The 6,164-nt window shown below is 42.5% G+C and overlaps 1 protein-coding gene across 1 annotated transcript in view; it reads left to right on the forward strand.

Moving 5' to 3' along the window:
- LOC311500536 (NACHT, LRR and PYD domains-containing protein 3-like) overlaps nucleotides 1–6,164 on the forward strand; it is an 81,352-nt gene that overhangs the window by 24,027 nt on the left and 51,161 nt on the right. The window lies entirely within an intron of this gene.

Raw genomic sequence — 6,164 nt, forward strand, 5'->3', positions numbered from 1 at the left:
AGTCAGCCAATCAGAGGAGCCAGAAGCTTGTTGTGATCATGTGTTTGAGTTGATGTGAAGACGACTGTTGTTGTTGTGTTGATGTGTCCAGGAAATAAAGCTGGATTCCAGCTGACAGCCGTCTAAGATGTATAGAGACAGTGGTGGTCATTCATCAAATCTGATCAACAACTGATCACAGCTCTGAGATCAGTCTGACTGAAGCCTGCACATCACAGAACCAGCATTACATTTAGTAACCATGAGCAGAGTCATCACATGTGTCATTAGTTTGATCAGAAGTGTGTAGTCTTACACACTTCTCTGCCGCTTCTCTAGGACTCTCACACCCAAACCTCTCTAAACTCCATAGATGTTCTGTCTGGTCCCAGATTCTTTGAATCAGAAAACAACAAAACAGGAGTTACTCATTGGAACCTGATACAAATCAATACAAATTCATTGGTAGAACAGAAGAACAGGAAAAATGTCAGATCTCTCTCATCTAAATCTCTTTTAGTGAATGATTTGATAACTGATCATCAGATTGATCTATTTAGTTTGACTGAAACGTGGCTACAGGATGATGAATATGTTTAAATGAGTGTACAACACCCAGTCACAGCAATTATCACATTCCTCCAAACACAGGTAGAGGAGGAGGAGTGGCAGCAATCTTCCTCTCTGATTTATCTATTAATCCTAGACCTAAGCAGAGCTTTAATTCATTGAAAGTCTTACTCTTAGTCTTCCTCATCCAGACTGGAAAACACAAAAAACAATTATTTTTGTTGTGGTGTAAAATCCACCTCATTACTCTGAATTTTTAGCAGTAGATTTTGAGTTTTTATGTGATTTAGTTCTTAGAACAGATCAAGTCATTATAGTAAGTGACTTTAACATCCATGTTGATGTTGTCAGTGACAGCCTTAGTTCCTCATTTACATCATTATTAGATTCAATTGGCTTTTCTCAGAATGTCACTGTTTTAATCACACCTTAGATCTTGTCCTAACATACGGCATAGAAACTGAAGGTTTAACAGTATTTGCTCATAACCCTCTTTTGTCCGATTTTTTCCTCATAACATTTGAATTTACAATAATAGATTACACAGGAATTGGAAAGACATTTCATTACAGTAGATGTTTATCTGATGATGCTGTAACTAGATATAAGGAGTTAATTCCTTCTTTATTTACCTCAGTGCCATGTGCCAATGATGTGGACGACAGCAACCACAATTTAACCCCTACACTAATAGATTATTTTGTTGATGGCACTGCAGCATCGCTTAGTACAACTCTAAATTTAGTTACCCCTCTGAAAAAGAAGGTCATGAATGGGAGGAGGCTAGCTCCCTGGTATAATTAACAGTTGCTCTGTTGAAAACAGGCAGCCTGAAAGCTAGAAAGAATCTGTCAGTCCACTAATTCTGAAGAAGCTCACATCACCTGGAAAGATAGTTTAACAACTTACTCTCTGTAATATTAGAACAGCATATTATTCATCAGGCTGACAAAGAGCCACAGCTCTATTGAGCCATCTATTCCTTTAGCCGTCAGTAGTAATAACTTCATCAACTTCTTTACTAATAAAATAGTTGGCATTGGAGAACACATTCAAGGCATCCTTCCTCCAGCTGTCAGAGATGTAAGTACAGTGGCATTACAAACTTCTGTAAGACCTAATCAACAACTGGAATCCTTCTCCCCAGTAGATCTTCCTGAGCTCTCTCTGGAGCTAGGCCCTCTAAGACACCTCTGGCACCTAGCTCTTGTCTTCTAACTTCTTATCTACTACTAGTCATGCATTTCTGTGCTATTACTGTTTAACATGTTAACTGCTGCGTATCTCCCTCTCCTGATAAAAGTCTCTGCAGGTCTGTGTGTGTTCACTCCAACACGTTAACATGAAGCTGAAAGGAAGCTGGCTGAGCTCCACAGCTGCTCCACTGCTGCTCTGAACAGGACTGAAGTCCCTGCTGCTTTTTCTACTGGATGTGATGATGAAGGGAGACTCTGGAAACACTTGTTCACCTCCTCTCCTCTTTCTTCTCTTCTCTACAGATGGAAAACATGGTAGTAAACAGGACAGTGTGTGTTGTGAGAGGATGAGCTGTGTCCTGATGATCCAGAGGTTGAAGCAGACTCTGACTGGACCATGTCACTGGGAGGTGGAGAGGAGAGCTTCATCCACATGGTCTCCATTTAAGACCATCAACAGAGCTGCACTTCAACTCTTCACAGTGCTCCAACAAATCAAGTCCAGTCCCTCATGAATGATTCAGACACATGTCAACCTGCCAGCATCAACAGTTCTTCCTGTTGTTGTGTAGATGTTTGTTCAGACTAGATTCTAATGTCTGTCTTCTCTTGTCTCTGTAGAAACAGTAGACTCCAGATTTTACTCCTGTTTCATCCACATATTATTTCATTGGAGCAGGAGCTGGAGCGAGCAGCAGTCTTCTTTATTTGTCATTGATTATTGATTGGATTAGTCAGATTGTCAGTGACAGTGTTGATGGATGCTTTGCTTTATTCTAATTTATTATTTACTGGTTGGTTACAGAAACTTTACAACCTGCAAATCAGAAGTAAGAGCTCATTACCCTTCAGAGAACCACAGTAAAAGGCCACATTTTAGTATAAATAGTGTGAAAATAGTTGATCTAGACTTTAATAGTCTGGTCTTGAAGAATAAGACTCAAGCTAGAAGTCTGTGTATTTTATAATTTAAATTAGACTTGTTAACTTTTTCTAGAGCTTTAGACTATCAGAAACCTTTTTGTGTGTTGAAAATGTAAAATAATTGATCTTTGAGGTTTGAGTGAGCGCATCTCAACATGTGAACCACTTAAACCACTACATGTAGTTTATTTTTGTAACTAAATAAAATCAGACCTCTGAGCATGCGTCCTCTCCTCTGTCATAGTCAGACTGTAGAGGTGGCCACCACAGAAGAAGAAGAGGAGTCATGTTTTTGTCAGTGATGGAGAGTTCTCATTTTAGGACTGACGTTATTATGATTTTTTTTTTTTTTTTTTTTTTTTTTTTTGTCCTGTCCAGCATCGAAACAAGCAGAATAATGGTCTGTTCATTATATTGTGCTGAGCAAATTTTGTTTTGCCAAGGGGAGCTTTATGGATGATAAGGCTCCTCTTGATAATCGAAGTTAAACTTATTTAAATTTTATTTTATTATTTATACATGTTGATGGATGGACCTTTACATAATATTGCCGAACCTGACAGGGAGAGAGAAAGTGAAGAGAAGATAGATAGAGTTGAAAGGGGGGGGTGGAGAGAAAAAAAAAAAAAAAAGCGATACGCCACGCAGCAACTGCTACACCTGTTGAGAAACACAACAAAGAACATCGCCCGGCCTCGGCCGGAGAGCAAGCTGACAATACTGAAAGGCACACAAAAGAGAAAGATTACATTGGAGTACATAGCAACCATGGCACAAAAGTTTCATACACTCGTGTTTAAGTCTACACATACATGTTTGTATAACACAGCAGATAACTAAACCACAGTAGTCCTTAATGTTCACGGTTTGTATACACGGTTTAAATGTTCACCAGAGGATGCAGTGACTGTGTCAACATGCAGAATGAGGGTGAAGAGTGTTTAAAGATGGCTTAAAGATGGCTGTGATGGTGCAACCATTCCCCCAGGGAGAGCAGAGGATAGACAGGAAGCCCCAGGACCCTGACCACCAGCAGCAACCCCAGGGTGCGTGTCCCCATCACCTCACCACAGAGGGACATGCCTCCATCCAGATGGTGGCATAGGAGGCCCCCGGCCAGAACCCCCCCCCCCAAGCCACGGCGAGCAGGCCCCAGCGGCCCAAGAGAGGCAGCCACCGACCTCCCCAGGCAACCGGCCACCCGGGACAGGCACGAAGCAGGGTCCACGGCCCCCCGAGCCCGAGGGCAGCACCCCCCACCCCCACCAGACACGAGGCCCAGCCGACGCCCACAAGGACCAGGCCGCCCCAGACAGCCGCCCGGGATGGGCCAGCACCCGCCCCCGCGCCCAGGCCACACGCTCAGGGACCCCGGCAGCACCCACCCCCTCCCCCCCTCCCAGAAGACAGGTGAGGAGCCCAATGGGTCATTGCAGCAAACTAGCAGCACTTCATCAAGTGTGTGGAAATACTTCACTAAAGATGAAGCCCATACTACCGTGACATGTCAGTCATGAAATACAACTAAAGTACTACTGCAATGCATCTGAAAAGGCATCTGCTAACGCTAGTAGAAGAACGGTCCAAATCCTCTGGACAGCAGTCAGTTAACTTCACCAAACGTCCTGTGGTAACAGAGAGAAGGAGGCTGCACATCAACTAAAGTTATTAGACCTTTAGCTGCTACACTATCCCATCTAACAACACGCTGTGGAGTACTATTAAATGCTACTGATATAGGAAGTAGAAGTTTTAGCAGAGAATGTCTAATAAGGGGAGAAGTGCCACTCTCAGTGAACTTCCAGCTTCTGAACTGGTTGCAGTTCCACTCTGGTTTCATATGAGGGTGCAGAATGAATGGCGGTCTATGGAGCAGTACCCCTCAAAATCCACTTTTCTCAGGATATAATTTTTTGTGCAGTAATTTGAATATTGTATTTGAAAGGAGATGCAAAGAAATTACACACTGCTGGGTGTTAGATTTTTTAGAGTCACTTATCTTAGTGCTGCATTTGACACTATTGATCATAATATTTTACTACAGAGACTTGAAAGTGAGGTCAAGATTAAAGGAACTGCATTAGACTGGTTTGAATCCTATCTATCTGACAGATTCCAGTTTGTTCATGTCAATAATGATTCCTCTACTTATACAAAAGTAAGTTATGGAGTTCCTCAGGGTTCTGTGCTAGGACCAATACTCTTCACGTTATACATGTTGCCATTAGGCAAGATTATTAGAAAACATGGCATAAACTTTCATTGCTATGCAGACGACACCCAGCTATATTTATCTATGAAACCAGATGAAACTAATCAGTTGGTTAAACTCCAAGCATGCCTTAAAGACATAAAGGCTTGGATGACCTGTAATTTCCTACTCTTAAACTCAGACAAAACAGAAGTTATTGTATTCGGTCCTAAGCATCTCAGAGATTCATTATCTAATCACATGGTGTCTTTGGATGGCATTACCTTGGCCTCCAGTACTACTGTAAAAAACCTTGGTGTTATATTTGATGAGGATATGTCCTTTAAATGTCACATAAAGCAAGTGACCAGGACTGCCTTCTTTCACCTGCGTAATATCGTCAAAATTAGGAACATCCTGTCTCAGAGTGATGCTGAAAAACTAGTTCATGCATTTGTGTCGTCCAGACTGGATTATTGTAATTCATTACTGTCTGGCTGTCCAAATAGCTCTTTAAAAAGCCTCCAGTTGATTCAAAATGCCGCAGCAAGAGCATTGACAGGAATTAGCAAGAGAGATCATATTACTCCAGTTTTAGCTTCTCTTCACTGGCTCCCTTTAAAGTCTAGAATAGAATTTAAAATCCTCCTCCTTACATACAAGGCCCTTAAAGGCCTAGCTCCATCGTATCTTAAAGACCTTATTGTACCATATCATCCCAGCAGATCACTTCGGTCTGAAAGTGCAGGCCTACTTGTGGTTCCTAGAATTTCAAAAAGTAGAATGGGAGGTAGAGCTTTCAGCTATCAGGCTCCTCTCCTATGGAACCAGCTCCCAGTTTGGGTTCGGGAGGCAGACACTCTCTCTATTTTTAAGGTCAGGCTTAAGACTTTCCTTTTTGATCAGGCTTATAGTTAGGGCTGGACTAAACCATCCCTTAGTTATGCTGCTATAGGTCTAGGCTGCTGGGGGACGATGCACCAAACACATGTCCTCCTTCTTTCTTCTCTCTCCTCTCTCGCATCCTCCACTTTCTTTTCTCTGGCACAGAGCTCTTGCCCTCTAATTTCCTATATACTACTAGTCATACAATTCTGTGCTATTACTATGTAGAATGTTTACTGCTGTGTGTGTCCCACCCCCCTTCCCCCCCCTTCCCCCCCTTCCCCCCTCTTCCCCCCCTTCCCCCCTCTTCTTGTGAGTATCTCTGGCCTGGAGTGGTGTGTTTCCTGTGGAGCTCTATACTACATCTGTTGTCGTGGTCTCATCAGCCTGCCCAGTCTTCATGGAATCCTGAAGTTATC

This window comes from Chelon labrosus (genome assembly GCF_963514085.1).
Source record: "Chelon labrosus genome assembly, chromosome: 15".
Classification (NCBI taxonomy): Eukaryota; Metazoa; Chordata; class Actinopteri; order Mugiliformes; family Mugilidae; genus Chelon; species Chelon labrosus.